The sequence below is a fragment of the Rhipicephalus microplus genome, chromosome 1 (genome assembly GCF_043290135.1).
Source record: "Rhipicephalus microplus isolate Deutch F79 chromosome 1, USDA_Rmic, whole genome shotgun sequence".
NCBI lineage: Eukaryota > Metazoa > Arthropoda > Arachnida > Ixodida > Ixodidae > Rhipicephalus > Rhipicephalus microplus.
In genome coordinates, this window is record NC_134700.1 from 160,891,237 (window position 1) to 160,910,387 (window position 19,151).

Below are 19,151 nucleotides of genomic sequence, written 5' to 3' on the forward strand. Positions count from 1 at the left end.
TCCCCGCTTCAGCCACCGCCCATCAAAAAAACTCCTCGCGAGTAACCACCCCTCTCCCCTCTGCCTCCTCTCCTACTCTCGCAGCGCAGCACTTTTCTTCGCATTCGCCGCCGCCACTTTTAAGCCGCACCCCATGAGCGACGCAACGCGCGCGCTCACGCTTAACTCTCTCGGAACCAGTGTCAATTAATTTCTCGCCCCTTTTTTGTTTGTTCCGCGTGTCACTCCGCGCGGACCCAACACCAGCGTTTTTTCTCTCTCTGCCCCTTTCCCTCCGACGCTCAGTTCACTTCCTGCGCGCTTTCGAGTCCGTATTCTCTCCCTCCCTCTGTGCAACTGCCGCCACACTGCAAGGGCAGTCAGATATCCGGGAAATTACCGAGATACGAAGCGCTTGCCCGTCGGAGCTGCTGCGGTTGTCCCGTCAACGACAAAAGCGTCGACCGACCGACCGACTGGCCGTGCAGTGTGGAAAACCAACTGTTGCGAAGCCGCTGTGGTTTCGAAAAAACTCGCCGCCACCGAGTGAGCGTCGTCAGTGCTCCTGTCATCGCTACGCGGTACGGGAGCTGCTACGCTGAGCGTGGAACGGTCCTTGCTTGGAGCTAGTTTCTTTTTGCATCTGCACTTCATCGCCGGAAGAAAGCGGAGAAAAACACTTCTTGCGCCACTTTTCGTCGTCGACCTACTGACTGGAATGCCACTTTGAGCGCAGGTGAGTGAGTGTGGCTTGCGTTACGTTTCGGGCGTGCGAGCCCTTCGCTTCTTGTGCGGCTGCAGCACCCCTGTCGAAAGTAAAAGCCCACAACGCGCACGCGCTGAAACGATGGCACGTTGTCGTACTTATAAGTGGAGGGAAGACGACTGTCGTAATTTTTCTTTGTTTTCCCTTTTCTTTTATTGAGAGGGACGGTGCTGTGCGTCTCGCGGTACGCGCCGCTTTTGATGTGCCCCACTACGCACGTTTTCGCGTCGTGTCTCGCGCGCGGGTGCACATCTTCTCGTATACGACCCCCTCACCTTCAACCACCCCTCCACCGAAGGGGTGTAGTTGAGGAGCTTCTGAGACTCCGCGAGATTTCTTTCACGCTTTAACATTTCCGGTGATACTAAGGTATACTTACTCGCCTTCGCATCGGCGGCTACCAGTCGCCAAAGTTAGCCGTACTACACATAAGCACTCCCCGATAAAAAATATGCCTGAGTATGGTCCTGCTCTAGCACACACAGCAATTGTTTTCTTTATATATATATATATATATATATATATATATATATATATATATATAGTTCTTTTCGAAATGTTTACTATTTATGCTTCCTCCTTTTAGACCTTCCCCTCGCAGCGACGATCACGTCACGTGGGTCAAATTTCGATATCGTGACTCGTGCACCGGGGGTATTGCCCGACAAGCCACTCATTCGCTCGGACGTTATCCCGTTACAAGCGCGAACTGTGTATGCTAGCTAGCTCTTGCAACTCGCCCGTGGGATTACGCACATAGACGACAAAAAAAAAAGTGGCCTGCCGACCACTCACACTGGAAGTTCTCGCAACCCGCGGTGTCAGAACGGAAGTTGAAATAGTTAAACAGCTTTTTTTGTGTATTTTCTTTTTGCCACGTCACGTAACTCGCCTGAAGGTACACACCCCGCCCCTCCCTTTCCCCAATGCGTATCTATCTATCTATCTATCTATCTATCTATCTATCTATCTATCTATCTATCTATCTATCTATCTATCTATCTATCTATCTATCTATCTATCTATCTATCTATCTATCTATCTATCTATCATGGGATAATCAGTCGTTTTTAAAAATGACTAACTTCAATGTTTTTTCGTCCGTTCATTCTTACTCATAGGCGTGTGCACATGAAAAGGGCAAGAATGGGGGGGGGGGGGCAGACCATATTAATCTGCAGAACAGCTTAATCGGCAGACCCCCTAACCAGAGGGACGCCACGCCTGCCCGCAAGTAACGTTGGTCAGTCCCGTCACTGTTTAAAGGGACACTAGAGAGAAACAATGACTTGGTTTAGGTTGACAAACTACACTGAATGAATGAATGAATAAATAGACTTTATTTAAAGTCCGGCAGTTTTACCGGGCGAGGTGGCGGAAGAGGGGATTAACCCCTGTCCCTTCCCCCTCTCCGTTGATTTTGATGGCGGTGCCTCAGGTGACCGCTCGAAGCCTTTGCACCCGGGCGGCATCTTCAGCTTGCCGGATGGCCCAAATGAGACTCTGAGAATTTTAATGCCATATATTTCACTATAATAGGTTTATTATTAGAGGATACAATCAAGGTTGAAGTTTAATTTTTAAATTTCGCGCCGATATTGCCACGTGTGACGTCAGAATTTTCAAAATGTATTTTTCGTATTTTCGCAACGTTGGCTCGATAAAAGTTTTATCGATTGGAAGTTGCGTTGGAGCTAGCAAACGCAGGTGCGGCGCCTGGATTATTTTTATCTTACCTGGGGGCACCCACCATAAGTGAGATCCTTCATGGGGGGGGGGGGGTCGAGAACTTAGTTATTGTGTAATGACTATGTTCTCTGTTGGGGGCGGGGGCAGCAGGGGGGCGGGCGAAAATTTTGGGGGAAGGGGGCTCCAGTCTCTACGTACCCACACCCATGACGCCACCCCTGAGTAGACGCCTTCACAATATATGACGTCACGGTGTGTTTGGTGGGGGAATCACAAGGTGGCGTTTCCAGCCGTATTTTCTTTTCACGTGTTTTCTCGCTCTCCAAGGATTGTGTCACGGTAAGAGCGGTGTTTTCGGGATTGTGAAATTGTACTGTACTTATACGCGAAAGATAGTTTTTTTTTTCTATTTAGATTGATTGATTTGTGGGGTTTAACGTGCCAAAACCACCATATGATTATGAGAGACGCCGTAGTGGAGGGCTCCGGAAATTTCGACCACCTGGGGTTCTTTAACGTGCACCCAAATCTGAGTACACGGGCCTACAACATTTCCGCCTCCATTGGAAATGCAGCCGCCACAGCCGGGATTTGATCCCGTGACCTGCGGGTCAGCAGCCGAGTACCTTAGCCACTAGACCACCGTGGCGGGGCTTTTTCTATTTAGTGTCGCTTTAATAATACTATCTGGGGTTTAACGTCCCAGAACCCCCATATGATGACGAAAGACGCCGTAGTGGAGGGCACCGAAAATTTCGACCACCTGGGGTTCTTTTACGTGCACCAAAATCTGACCCTAAAGCACGTTCGCCTCCATCGAAAATGCAGCCTCCGCAGTCGGGATTCGAACCCGCGACTTGCGGGTCAGCAGCCGAGTGCCTTAGCCACTACACCACCACGGTGGGGCAGTGTGTATTCAAAAAGTGGGGTTGTGATCACGCTGTCGTTAAACGACAATATCAGCTGAGGATTCTTTACGCTGCCTCCCAGAAACCGTTTACTTCCCGCAATCATCTCCGAAAGCCGGGGACCGAATGCGGGCAGTTGTGAGAATTACGTCATCACTTCGTTTTTATTCTCGCTTCCATTGAGAACTTTTTTTTTTACTTTCGGACTCATACGATAAGGGAGGCGACCGAAAGTCTTCATTTTTGAATGCATACACATGACGCACACTTGCAAACACACATTGGCATAGCCAGGGGTGGGTTGGGGCATCTATTTACCTCCCCCCCTCCCCCACCCTCAAATGTTACATTTATATATATACAGAAACGTATGCGAACGCAGGCTCCATAATGCATGGTTAAACCTGCCGCCCTCCCCCAAAGGAAAAAAAAAAGAATTATTGTGACGCCCATGCTTGTCTTGATCGCATCCTGCGCAACTGCAGCACCCATGCATGTAGAAAGCAAGCACTTCCGAGAGCTCTTGAAAGCGCGTCTGGTCCTTCACATATATATACCCTTCACTCGGCCCTGGCTTAGTGCCATCGCAGAGATCTACCACAGCTCCAGCTGGCCGAGGAGATCGGCAAGGGCGGGCACGCGTATCTTGTAGTGCGCGCTTACGTTCGCAGTGTAAGCACGTGCTACTTCACGTGGAATTCCCAAGGGCAACACCTCTGGCGTATTTACATTTCTCATAACCATAGTCTCCAAGATTTCCCTTGCCTGCCGGATTCTCGGCGGTCACTTGGAAAGCGGCTGTCGTCGGAACTATGGTGGTTGCGCCACCTAAGTAGGGTGTCTTCAAATAAATTTTTACCTTTTTGGAGCTTATGTGCAACAAAAATACCGTAAAAAAGTTAAAAAAGAACCGTAAACGTAAGTGTAACTAACCCTAAGTAAGTGACACCGTCATTCAGCAGGCAACCTTTTCAATACAAGGTATCCTCTAAAATTGGTAGCAAACGCCGAAATTGCCGATATCAAAGGCCAAGTATAAAAATTCTTACCCCTACGTAGGCAGCGCCGCCACAGATGACCAGCGTTTCGCGCTCATCCGGCAGGCAAGGGAAATCTAGGAGGCTATGCTCATAACTATACGTGTATTATGCGCGGGCATGGCATACGGATGTGAAGCATCGGGCGAGCGCCCGCCCTCAGGAGAAGAGGTGGGCCTTCTGGGTTTCCGTATTTCCTGCACAACTGCGAAAAATTAAAAAAAAAGCGAATTAGCTGTACAGCGGACCACTCAGCGTTGATTGAGGAATGGCTGTTTGGACTCGCTTATTTATTATTATTATTATTATTATTATTATTATTATTATTATTATTATTATTATTATTATAAGGCATATCTAAGAGGGTGTAGGATCGAACATATCGTGTTCATGCCTACCTCACGCCCACCCCCTGTCCGGGCGTGCATTTCAGGAGCTAGGCAGGTTTTTTTTTTTTTTTTCGGGGCGCCGTATTTGATTGGTTTGAAGTGGGGGCAGGGCAGTCAGATGTGGCCCAGTGTCACTTCGTGCCTTGTATTCCATGGCGGAAAAAAACTTCAGAAGGAAGGGGGGGGGGGGGGGGAGCCCGAGCCTGATGTGCCACCGAATAGCTAAGCAACTGGTGCATATTGGCTGCGTGCATTAACATTTATTATATATCTGGCTTCATAATAGGGACAAGCTAACGCGAGAAAACGAAAATTTTATAATTAGACAAACAAAAGAAACGTAGTCATTTTCCAAATGTTCGTAAGTGGGCTTCTGCAACTCCGCTGCCGTAACGGAAGTTCGTTTACTCCTGCAAAGACCCCGTTGCCGATCGCGCCGAGTGGAGTAGATGCTTGCATCCGTGGCGCACGCCAACGCTGATTAAGTGAAGAAGCAGGCTGAAAAAAGCAGATATAATGACGCTGCGCATACAACGACAAACTAGGATTAAAAGGAAGAAAACAAACAAACTCGTAAAGCCGCATTGATTTGCTTAATAAGCTACAGTGTAGGAAGATATCTAATAAGCACAAGTAGGACGAGATGCGCTCTATAAGAGAACGAAGTTCGATATGTCGACCACTTCAATATTTTTAATAGCCTTCTTTTTTGTGTAATGTTGAGCGAAGCAGCGTGAAGCGTACTCGCGATGCTTGTGAAGATAACTGCGGAAGATTGGGTCGCATTGTTGCTGCGTGTCGCCATCGTCGCCTTCCACCAATTTCCAATTCTTCGGAAAGACCCTCTTACCTCGCCATCCGTTCTTCGCGGGGGCAGTCGGTCGTTCCCATTGCTACAAAGCACCCGACAACTAGTCTTGTCCAATGCTCCACCAACCCATGCATGTGCACGCGCGCGCGTGTTTTTGCTTTTGTGTGTATGCGTTAGTTCGTGTGTTCGTTCGTGCGCGCTTTGTGCACTTCTTTTTTGCAGCATATGCATATGTTGTGGGGGGGGGGGGTAGTTGGTAAGACATAATTGAGAAATATACATATAGCTGCGCTAAAGATGAGACACCAGACAAGAAGTAAACAGGACGATCTCAGCCTAACAACTCATTCATTGAAACATACACTACCCTTATGAAACAGCCTAAGCTGCGATCGCCCTGTGCACTTCGTTTCTGGTGTTTTGTCTTCAGCGCAGTTATATATTTTTTTCAAGAAAGAGAGAAAGCAAATGCGGATAATAGGCACCTCCTTGCTTTTCCCGCATCAATCACCGTGACGTCACAGAATCTGACGACGTCTGGTAGGGTCTACGTGGCTCCTAATAGGCGAAAGTGAAGCAGATTGCCCTCTGAGCTGGCCTGAGACTTCATGCACTAAGTTTCCAGAAACCTCATTGAGCCAACGTCGTCTAAATACAAAGAAAACACTGAAATCTGTGACGTCATGCGTGGAGTTCTTGGCGCGGAATTTATGAATGATTCGTTTACCTTGATTTTTGCCTTTTGTTAAGGAGCATTACATGGTAAAAGTAACGTCATTAGAGCTCTCAGAGTACACTTAATCAACGGATCAATTAAACGGAGCTATCGTTTCACTTTAGTGTGCCTTTAGCCATTAACATGCAGTCGTGAGCTGCATCGAAGAAAGCCTCTAATGAAATGGCGATGCCTTGCGGTCGGTTGATACGTGGGGTTTAACGTCCCAAAACCACCATATGATTATGAGAGACGCCGTAGTGGAGGGCTCCGGAAATTTAGACCACCTGGGGTTCTTTAACGTGCACCCAAATCTGAGCACACGGGCCTACAACATTTCCGCCTCCATCGGAAATGCAGCCGCCGCAGCCGGGATTCGAACCCGCGCCCTGCGGGTCAGCAGCCGAGTACCTTAGCCACTAGACCACCGCGGCGGGGCTGCCTTGCGGTCGGAGCAAACTCTTAAAGAGTGCCCGTTGTGATTCATTTCTGTATACGCCCATTGGCTAGAGGAGTGGCCCAGACAGACGCGACAGTCGAAGAAGAATGGCAAAAAAGGCTACTCGGGTCGGGGGCTTTGTTTGCAGGTCGTGGCGTCACCTTGACCCGACAGCCAGCGCAAACTTTGTGCAGTTGGTCCAGGCAGGCGTGTTGTCGTCAGCGGTGTATCGCACAGGAAGCGACCGTTCTTATGATATCCATGTGGGCGGCCCGTGCCTTTGTCAATTCGTTCAACGCGCTCTCTCAAACAACAAGGCCAGCTATACCAGTCGAGATGTGAGGCTGGTCCGTCTTCCTGCCTGACGTCACTACGCGATTTCAGTTGGCATTCTTTTTGTTAAAGATGCGTTGATACGGTCCACATCAACAGTGTCTTGTTCTTGTTCTTGGTGTCACTTACTAATTGTTGCTCGCACCCACTGTGAGTTTTTTTTTTCTCTATAATTTCGTAACGTTTCCACTCTCTTAACTTTTATATGAATATATAGAACCATTTCAATTCTTGACCATCATAATACCATTTTGTTCTTATTAATTTTCTTCATATTGTTAATTGCGTTGTTTCTCTTCTCCTTATTATTATTATTATTTTGTCATTGTCATCGTTACTGTTGCTGTTGAACTTGCAACATGAAAGAGGGGAGCAAAACGAGTAGTCAACAGCCACTGTAATGAAAGGACTCAACGCCTACTACAGTCAGTTCACTGAAGGAAAAGATGCGGAAGGAATGCTCAGCAACGAAGGAAGAAAATAAAAAAAAGAAAGAAAAACGCAGATGTAGACAGGGAAAGAGACCACAATGAAACCAGAAAGAAAATCGTTTGACCCCATTTGTCAAACGAACAGGGAATGATAGCAATGCTGCCCGCATATATATATATATATATATATATATATATATATATATATATATATATATATATATATATATATATATATATATATATATATATATATATATATATATATATATATATATATATATATATATATATATATATATATATATATATATAAGGGAAATACGTGTATACTTAAGGGCTCGTTTTTCGTGTTTTACACAATACTAATCAGATATAACAGACAATAATGCCAAAGAAGGTATAGGGGAAGTTATTAGGCCAATTGTAATGTAAGTGAGAAGAAAGAAAAGTGGGTGAAAAGATAACTTGCCTTGGGCAGGATCCGATATATATATATATATATATATATATATATATATATATATATATATTAGTTATAAACTTCGTGAATAGTGCAGTATAGGAAACAAAACAATAAAATATTTATTTAATCCTAACAATTTCGGCTGGTGGACCAGCCTTCTTCGGAGGATGTAAGTGAAATTTACATCCTCCGAAGAAGGCTGGTCCACCAGCCGAAACTGTTAGGATTAAATAAATATTTTATTGTTTTGTTTCCTATACTGCACTATTCTCGAAGTTTATAACTTTTATTACGGTAGCCGGAAGAAACGGATCATCTATTTCATCTATATATATATATATATATATATATATATATATATATATATATATATATATATATATATATATATATATATATATATATATATATATATATATATATATATAGAGAGAGAGAGAGAGAGAGAGAGAGAGAGAGAGAGGCGAAAATTCACCATGCGCACAAAGCGATCCTGCCTGCGTACTTTTGGTCTTAGCTTGTTCTTTTTTTTACGTCGAAGTTCCATTTTACCGTTCGGCTCGCGTTTTGTACGCCGCAGCGCAGCTTTCAAGCTCTGCACGGTTTAAGAACGACAAGAAAAAACTAGCACACCCTCGCGACTGTAGTATCGCCTGTGCATGCATCGTTGGCCCTAAAACACGCGTACGAACACGATAACGTTGCTTGGTGTGTGTTCATAGATAAAGAGACGTCCCAGGCGGCGGCTGTGCTCCGAATCCGTAGGGCAGCGAACGGACACGGGCCATAGCCGGCTTGACGTTTTCTCTCCGCTTGTCACATGGAGTAAGCAGGAGCGCAGCCAGGAAGGGTGGGTGGAGGGGACTTAAATGGGTTAACGAAATTCGTCGCCGCGCTGGTTCACACTCGTATAATGCCGGACAGAGCGGCTTTCATGCAGGACACAGAAAAAAACTGACGCACAGAACAGGACAATCGTGATCCAGTGTGTCCGTGTTCTCTCTTTATCGTGAGTTAGAGGAGTGCTGTTGTTGGGTTGAAGCCCCGCCCCCTTTTCCAAGATGGTTTCGTGCTATCGTCATGCACGACCATTACGCTGGAAATAATACTAGCATTTCGTGAAGAATGAGCCTCCTGAATCCATATTTTTCTTCATATTGTTAACAATATGTCGCAATGACTGTCCTTATTGGTAAATAAACCAGATAATCGAGCAAAATAGAATTTAAAAGCCGGTGCAACATTAGTTTTGCTTGTTTTGGCAACATTACGTCAAACTGTATTTTGGTATAGTTGAAGCTGGCTAGAGGGAGACAGAAGGTTAGGTGGGCAGATGAGATTAAGAAGTTTGCGGGTATAAATTGGCAGCAGCAAGCACAGGACCGGGTTAACTGGCGGAACATGGGAGAGGCCTTTGTCCTGCAGTGGACGTAGTCAGGCTGATGATGATGATGTTGATGATGATGTAGCTATCACTGATTGAAGATACGTCACTAATATGGACACTTAATTTGTCAAGAAAGCTCTGTATGTGTAGAACTTGAGGCATGTGAACGCTCGGCCAGTACGCTCCAAATAAAACTCGGGATGGGAGATAAAAACTGTTTCGGAACGCCTTACGGAGGATTCATATAGGTTTAAATATGATTGTACCGCCAACAATTTAAAACGCGATTCAAGCGATGGGAATCTAGCTTCCAGACAGGAGACTTTACTTGCTACTAACTTAGGAAGACCTAAGCACTGTTGCGAGGCTTGCCTCTCGAGGTTTACAAGAGGGCGAAGCTTATAGGCCCGAGCGCCAGCGTAGAATATACATCCGAATTCAAAAACCAGCCAACTGTGCATGTAGTATATTGATGAAAGTGTGTGCCTTCGCATACCAAAGCAACTATGACTAATTTTACGCCTTAAGTAGAAAATATTACTAAGAAAATATTTAAATAATGAAGAATTTAGGCGACATTCTTTCAAACTCACTGATGAATTCTTTTATGGCGTAGAAAACATCCCTGTGAATGTAGCCCAGAGTAGAGGCACCAAAAAAAAAAAAGAACAACTGATTCAGCCTGTATTTCCAGACCCAGATTTCGAAGAAGTGGTGCTATGAATTTTCTCCTTAATGACGTAAACCGGCAACAGGATAGAAAGTAATGACTAACAGTTTCCTCTTCATAACTGAAGAGGCGCAGAGGGGGTAGTGCTAGACTTGCTCTATGCAGGTAAATGTTGAAAAAGGTAACCCGGCAGCGATGTTTGGTTACAGCCACTTCCATTATTGTCGACCGCGATAAACCACTGCGCCAGGGAAATGAGACGTGCTGACATTCCGGAGAAGCTGCCAAGATAGGGTCTGATAACCTTCTTTTGAATGTTCGTGTGCGAAAACAATCCACGCGCGTAATTCTTGGTGGTTTAAAGCATGCTACCCAATACACAGAATGCAGTCATATGCCAAAGCTTCACTAACACAAGCAGCTGACAACTTTATTGATTACATTGCAGTAATCCACCATTTAAACTTCTTTAGCAACATCATACAATAAAAAAGTATGCACTGAGTGGTTGAAGTACGCACTAGGGACAAAATATTGCTGTTGCGTTCAAATCGAAGCTTAAGGGTCCCGCAATTCTTTTTTTTCTTTCGTTCCTGTCTTCTCGTCAATATGTGGCAGCGCGGGTAATGATGAAGTCACGCCAGCTAGCTCCTGTTGCACCATCATGAATAAGCATGTATTTATTCAGGGTGAAGAAAAGAAGTGGAAACTTATGGGCTCGTTTTTCTTCGTTAGACACAATATTAATTATAACTAACGAACAATGACACTAATGTATAGGAGGTGTTATTAGCAGTAATTGTAATGTTAAACGTGAGGAAAGAAAACTGGGCGAAAAAATAACTTGTCTCTAGCAGGCACCAAACCTGTGACCTTCGAAAAACGCGTCCCATGCCCTACCAACTGGGCTACAGCTGCGATCGTCCCCCCGTCGGCTTTATAAGGTATGTATGGACCGAGTTGACTGGCGGAACATGGGAGAGGCCTTTGTCCTGCAGTGGACGTGTCAGGATGATGATGATGATGATGATGATGATGTGGTGGTGGTGGTGGTGGTGGGCATTTAAAACTGGGTGTGTTAGCGTCGCTAGTAGCCGTGACGGTAAGTGCGGAACACTTTCTCCTGCCTATTGTCGTCACGTAGCACGCCATCTTATACGAGCTTGCAGCTGACCCGTACGTACCTGGCATATCACCTGAAGGCATCGGGTATGCGAGAATGAGACCCACGCGATAAAAAAAGAAGGAAAAAAAGTGGACGCTTAAGGGCTCGTTTTGTTTTCTTGCTGAAAACCCTCAAATTTCCACTTCTTTACAGCCGTAGACGCGTACACCGAACACAACGAAGCATGATGACAGGCCTGCATTGTGTCCACTTCGTGCGTGACGCTGCGACGCACTTTGCATACAATTGAAAATGGGGCCGGTTTTACATCGATGCGAGGGACGTTTGTTATTGCGTGCCAAGGATGTGCTTGTGTAAGCACTTATATGAGGCTATAATTATGTAGAGTAAACAAAAAAAAAAGCAGCCTGAGGTCCATGCAGACGTAAGAAGGGACAAGCGTCGTCGCGATTCAGTGCCGTCACTGACACAGCGTATATATTACTGCCGGGACATTCCACCCCCCCCCCCTCCCCTCCGTATCACCGTCCCATTCACCGAGCGAGTGTGGTGGCGGAGTGGGAAGAGTTGCCGATTAGCGATAGCATTGACGATGAGACCAGTTGGTTCGATAGGGCACGCAAAGTGGCGACCACAGCGTTGCAACCACCTGTATCGTTCTGTAATGAGGACAGCCAGGAGTGCTAGATGAGACTTGCGGACTAGCTGGCCCCGCACCACGAACCCCTTTCTGTTACTATATGTTTTTTTTCTTCATTCGTCCTTCCTATATACTATTTCTTCGTACTGCCTCGTGGGTCACAGAACACAAGTGTGAGCACGCGTAAGCGCTTGTATTGGTGAAACCAACTCATCCAATTGCTGACGCCCGTGGAAAAATCAGTCTCATCTCCACGCGTGGAAATGTAAGTGCCCTAATCGATACATACTAAGGAAGCTTCACTGACGCACGCATCCCGGCATTGCCTTCAGCTCCTTTTTGGTCTTGTGAGGACAGCAGATAACGATGCCATTCATTGACTTGACGCATACAGGTCTGTGCGTGGCTCCCAATTGTGGGGGATGTCGAGTTCTCCTTCTTCCCAGGGGCGTAGGTAGAAATTTTTTTGCGAGAGTGGAGAGGCACTTCCTTGATTTCGGGAGGGGGGGTGAACTCGGGGATTCGGGGGCTCCTTGAAAGGAAAATGTTTAGCCCTGTATGCCATGGTGAGAAAATTTTGAGGGGGGGGGGAGACACGGGCTCAGTGTGCCTTCCCCTGGTAGCGACCAAAAAATGTCAAGCTTCCTAATGGATAAAAAAAAGAAAAAAAAGCAAAGCGATGACGGCTTTCTCACAACGGCCTGTTTTAAGTGCATGGTGAGATGGTTGGGTAGGGATGCTCGTAAACGTTTTTCGGAAGTAAACAGTTCTTGCATTGCAGCCTTAGCGGTCGTCGGCCGCGATTACATAAACAAACCTGCGTGGCCCCTGACCCTGCACTTTAAACAATGACCGGTGGGACGAAGTAAATGTACGGGGCAGACTAGGGCGGTAACTGAGGGGTGTTGAGGAAGTTCGGGCACCCCCCCCCCCCCGAATTTCATCGTACTTTTACTTTTCGGATGATACCAAAGTATTTACTCTCCTTCACATCGACACCACTTGCCAACAACACCCGCCGAAAAACATTCCCGAGTACGGCCCTGGGGAAGACTGGCGACCCCAGTAACTTAATAGGGGGGGGGAAGGGGGGCGGAAAGCGGAGGCCTCCGCCTTGCCCCTTTCTGTGCACACTCCTATGTGGCTTCACGGTTGCAGTACTCATCCAACAGGACGAACCTACTATCACTTGATGTCCAACGTTCTTATACCGTACAGTTCCGATACGTTTCGCACTCATTGCTGCCCAGGAAATTTAACTACCCTCTGCCACACAAGAACACGAAAGCCTGCTGCATACTGCAGTGGGAATCGCACAGTTGACCACATCTGCGTACCATCTCAAAGATAATGATTACTTCATGATCCAGACTGAGGCGCTTTCATTTCTTTATTATTATTATTATTATTATTATTATTATTATTATTATTATTATTATTATTATTATTATTATTATTATTATTATTATTATTATTACGCGCGTCCATATACATCCATTCACCCTCTTCTGTATCACTTAACTGCAGTTCACTATACATTACAACGGTAACATCATATACATCGTTAGAGTTGACAACTTGAGGCATTTTTTAAAATCTTCATTTGATAATGCTTATTTATGATATTATAAATGAAAGATATCGGCGTTGAATTTCTTCATTTTCTATTATTTTTACCACGTATGTTCAAATGTAACTGTGTTGAAGTCTTTCGTGATTTTTCGTAGTAATGTATTTGAATCCAGTAGTTTTGGGTTGTTCTTCTTGTGGACCGCACAGTGGCTGTACTGTTTTTCACGAACCGGGGTGTATAGGCCTAGTCAGAAAACAAGCTCCGTTTGTTTCATTTTACCATCTCTCGCTTCCACAATACACTGTGCGCACGTGTAATGTGCACGCATGTTATAATGAACAGTGCATTCACTTGGAACCTGCGACGGTGGTCTATTCGCTGTAGCGGTCATTGGTGCTCGACATGCTGAGCTGCAAGTCGTAAGCGGATCACGGCCCCGCCGGCCGCATTTTTTGATGGAGACGGAAATGCTTAAGGCCCGTGTACCTATAAATTTAGGTAAATGTTAGACAACCCCAGGTGTCAAAATTTCCGGGGCCCCTCCACTTTACAGTGTTTTTCATAATCACATGGCGGTTTGGGGACGTTAGACCCAGCAGTTATTATTTCCGTATTAAGCGATCGGGGATGGCACTTGTAATAATGATAATTGTTGTGGTTTTACGTCCCATGAGCATCGGTGAACCGGGGAATGCTGTGGTAGGAGCCGGCCCACGACAGGGACTAATGAGGAGGAAGCTATAGCTGCTCCTGTTTATGGAGAGAATCAAATAGCTTTTGTTAACTTATTCACACTAATTCGCACTATTGCATACTAAAATTCTATACTTATTCAATCCTTATACGACCGATTATTTAACTTTCTTTCATCTGAACTCTAAATTCTCCTTATAATAAATGCCTGTATAAATGGCTCATCCCCGGCAGTGGGTACGAGCCACTTGTAAATGATCAATCAAGCAAGCAAGCATCATCGCCTCTCAATGCGCGACATCATCTGTTAATAAACACAGTTAAACTCGATTCATCCGTAACTATGTGAATAAGGAGGGCGCATCAATGCTGGACTGTGGAAGTACAGGCTATATGATGCTCTTTATCGTTCACCTAAATCTAAGTATAGACTGACCTCAGGCATTCTTCGCCTCCATCGATAGGCGGCCGCCGAGATGCACGGCCGGGAATGCTCTATCGCGACCTTCAGGACAGCGGTGGAGCGCCATAACCACTAGACTATCATGGCCGGTCGGATTTCGCTCTAGGCATAGCAAGCCGCAGTTTAAGAGACATTGATGACACTACATTTACGATCTCAGTCGATTACATTGTTATGTGCACAGTGAGGAGCGAACGATGGGCACGCATATACATAAATTTACACAGGGAAGTTAATTTGCATATTGGTAACTACATTTCTTGTAAGCAATACTCTACCGGTCAACAAAGAATCACTTTAACAATTGTGCGAACACGTAGGCAGATGTATTATACCGGTGTCACACTGGCACTTTTAATCGCGATCAGTGCGATCAGGATCAGTTATCTTGATCGCGATATACATTATGACCGCTGCTACACGGCCCAAATTAATCCGGCTCGAGATTGGGTCAGATGAAATGCCCCAGGTGGCATTTGCGTGCCGTGAAACGTGCCACTGACAAAACTAGACGTACGGTATATCTATGGAGCCCTTTATCAGCAATGTTATTCGTGCAAGAACCGCTCGAACGTCAAAAACTTTGCATCCCACTACGATAGTAATTTCATAAGTCCATCACTCGATAAATTTTTCCTGGCACTTACCTGTACTGCTGTGTGAGAGTTTTAACCTTCGATTTTATTTCTGATGGCTTCCGCTCGTAACCGTGTAGTCGCAGCGAAGCGTCAGTCTCGTTGTACGCGCCATGGCGCCTCAAGTCTGCTCCAGTCGCTCCTGCGAGCGGTTGCCCCGCCGCGGTGGTCTAGTGGCTAAGGTACTCGGCTGCTGACCCGCAGGGCGCGGGTTCGAATCCCGGCTGCGGCGGCTGCATTTCCGATGGAGGCGGAAATGTTGTAGGCCCGTGTGCTCAGACTTGGGTGCACGTTAAAGAACCCCAGGTGGTCTAAATTTCCGGAGCCCTCCACTACGGCGTCTCTCATAATCATATAGTGGTTTTGGGACGTTAAACCCCACATATCAATCAATCAATCAATCCTGCGAGTGGTCAATTGTTGTAAAGATATCTTCTTTCGACCACGAAGTGCGCGTACGTTGCGATGTAGTCAAAAGGCTTGCGACACTAATAATCAGTTTGCTTCTACGCGCTCCAACAGCTCCGACGGAGCGAGAGTTGAACTAAGCGCTGTGAAGGCAACGGTCGACTGCTTGTCGTCTGCTTCTCCCGGAACTACATGCGGTCGATGAGATTCCTGAAATATGCAATACTTTAGATACTGTTTCAATTTAAACAGTTTAGAATTTGCTTCTTTTATAAAAATCTAGCTGTTTTAAAGCGTTTTTATAGAACTATGCTTGATTTTCTTGTTTATTGTGCTTTCAACTAGCTCAGCTAGCGGTTGCAGACGACAGCAGAATCGCGATCTCTCAGGCAGATCGCTATGCGCGGATCGCGATAGTCTTCATCCCGATCGCGCCTGATCGTAATTAGAAGTGACCATGTAGCAGCAGCTCATCTCGATCGTGGTTAATCCGGATCGACACTGATCGCGATTAAAAGCGCCTGTGTGACACCGCTATTATATATTATGGCACTAAGATACTGATACCACATGTGACGGATTACTGATGAAAAAAAAAAAAGGACTGTTTAGACATATCTTGGGAAGCATTGCTGCACCTGCAAACGAAAACATTGGCGAACACCCGTGCCTTCGCCCCATGCTGGCTCATAAATCGTGGTGTGTGTGTGTGTGTGTGTGTGTGTGTGTGTGTGTGTGTGTGTGTGTTTGTGTGTGTGCGTGTGTGTTCAAGTGTTTTTGAAGGCCGATTTATTCTCATATAATACCACGGAGTATTGAATTCCCGACCATACCCAAGGTACTTGATTCAAATAGGTTATCTTCTGTGCGTGGCTTCATTCCTGGTTAGTTATAATCTGCACATGCGTCGTGTGCTTCCTTTGAATAGATGTATCGAGAATGTGAATCGTAAACGTCTCGCAACACCATGCAGTTAACTGCTGCGAATTGTAAACTGAAGGCTCTTATTGTATTGCCTGAGCTACTGCAGGGTTCTGCAGTTTCGAAGGCAGGTCACGGAGGCCTTGCCTGCCTCTCGCAGTCTATCATCGGAGGTCATTACGGAATCCTGTCCTTTTGTTGAAATTAACGTACACGAGTTGTTGCCATTTGCTTGGGACTGCTGCCTTTTCCTTAAATTATCAAAATGACTATGTAAGTCTCATTATCAATAAGTCTCGCGTTCAATAAGTCTCGTGTTCAGTACAGTAGCAATAAGTCTCGCGTTCAGTGAGTTTGAGTTCTCATATTTGTTGAAGCGTGCATCCACACTAAAATGAATGACTGTAGTCATACGAGCGCTTGCTTCGTGCCTTGTCTGAGCGTTTTTGTTTTGCTTGCGCAATAACAACGACAATGACGTTACGCGATTGCTACGTAGAGAACGGCGGCTTTGAGTACTAAAGGTGGTGGTTCGAGAGGTGTTGTGACCACCTTTTACTCGCTCTCTCGCCACGTTAGGGCAGGATTCCTCCATAAGTGTGTCCGCCCCAAGGCCAGCGTGGCGCGCGCCACTTGAAGTTGCGTGGAGGTCAATAATTGCAGTCCCTGCGGCGCATAACAAACAACCGGCTTCCATCGCAGTATACTGGCGCACAAAGACGGACGGAACAGAGCGTCGGAGGAAGACAGACCTCGCCGCCTCAACCGGCCGCCGGCTAGCGCCATGAATGGAATGGGATGTCACAAGGACCTCCACGCCACACAACACACGCAGGGTGTGCAGCCAGGGCGGAGGCTGCGAAAAGGAGTGGTCGGCTGGGGCACGCCGTGTCCGCGTCGCTCGAGCGGGACCGGGCGTTACGCGGGGCGACCGGAAACGTGACATATCTGATGTATAGTACGCGTCGTTTCTTCTGCCGCTATCTCATTTCCGGGCGAGGTCTGCGCAGAGCTCGAGCGAGCGTGTGGGTTGTGTGTCGTGCGTGTGACGTCGCCGTCGTGCGAAGAAGAGTGGGGCGCTGCGCTGCAAGCGATCGCTGCGCCCCCTGAATTTCACTCGATGCGCGCAATGCATACTCGTACGCCGCCTCCTCGGCGGGCGACTTCTGCTGGCTCGCTTTCGGAGCTGTCCCCGCTGTCACCTCGCTGCGGTGACTTGGCCAGTCGTCGTAGTGCAAAAGGAGGATGCATGCCCGGATTTTATATGTCGCGTTGGCGGGCGCAGATTACAATAATTCCGTGCCGAAGAGGTCCGTTTTTACATTTCGTCTTAATTCCGTCTCACGATCATGCGTTGCGATGGTTGGGAACTGTGGATGCTGTAAAGATATTCCGCACGTCAGCGTGGGTGAGAATAGTTTATGGTTGCTGACCCATCGACGATGACGCAATGACCAGAGGGCGCTGCTTAGCATCCCATTTATCGTCCCAATTTTGCCGACAAGAGCCGCTAGGGTTACGATCAAAATAAGAGATAAGACATTCAAGCAAACACGACCCCTCGTCCATTCATGCAAAGCACTGACACTATGACACTTCCAGATTACGGACAGTCTTGTCCGATCATAGATGATTCGAAACTTTGCTTGTTACGTCGACATGATTTAGCCTCTTTCGCTCGCTATAAACTTCGCATTCTGAAACGCTGCTGCTTACGGGAACGGAAAGCTACAATAGCCGACGAACGTCGGTTAATATCCAGCTGTAGTCACGCTGTCACAATAGCGATTGTCCTGGGTGCTGTAAGTGTGATGACAGCCCCACCGCGACGCCTAAATAGGGAGAATGCCAGGACTGAACCGACTTCCCAGACGATGCAGGGTTTCAGTGGCGCGATGCGAAAGTTCCCGCCCGCAGCTGCTCGTCTAACACGCAAGCCCCCTGGCGTGCTTCACATTCCACATGCGTTCCACCCTGAAACGCGACAGGCGCGCGAAGGCACGATTGTGATGCAATGTCTTGGCGCGACAACCACGTCTTTTGAGGGCCTGCCGTAGTGTCGTGGTCGTCGATCGCTGCTGGAGGCCACCCAAGTCGTCGCTCAATTAGCGGCGCTCGCGGGACAATGGACGTGCATTGTCTGTGGACCTCGACCGTGGCGGAGCGAGGTTTTCTAGACAGCTGGAAGTAGAGAATTCGTTCAGCCACATGTTGTAGCGAGTTTCGTATTTGGAAGTATGAGGCTTAACACGACGCCGCTGTGCCTATTTCGCGTAAGGAGCCTCTAAACCACCTCTGAAGACGCAAATAACGGGCGCGTTTTTTGTTTTCTTTCGTGGAGTTCGTGTCTCTTATAGGCAGCACTCGTCTTGCGAAGTCGTTGAAGAGGTAAGCTATTGATTGGTCCGTCCACACACACACACACACACACACACACACACACACACACACACACACACACACACACACACACACACACACACACACACACACACATATATATATATATATATATATATATATATATATATATACATACATACATATATATATATATATATATATATATATATATATATATATATATACCTTCCTTTATACTTTTCTTGGCATTATTGTCGGTGAGATCTCATTAATGTTGTGTAAAAACATGGAAAAACGAGCCCTTAAGT

The 19,151-nt window shown here is 46.5% G+C and overlaps 1 protein-coding gene across 1 annotated transcript in view; it reads left to right on the forward strand.

Moving 5' to 3' along the window:
- The first annotated feature begins 534 nt into the window (after positions 1 to 534).
- LOC142801910 (ras-related C3 botulinum toxin substrate 2-like) overlaps positions 535 to 19,151 on the forward strand; it is a 46,633-nt gene continuing 28,016 nt past the window's right edge. Inside the window, exon 1 of the mRNA XM_075887565.1 lies at positions 535 to 715. The gene's annotated coding sequence lies outside the window, so the exon portion shown is untranslated. The remainder of the gene's footprint in view (positions 716 to 19,151) is intronic.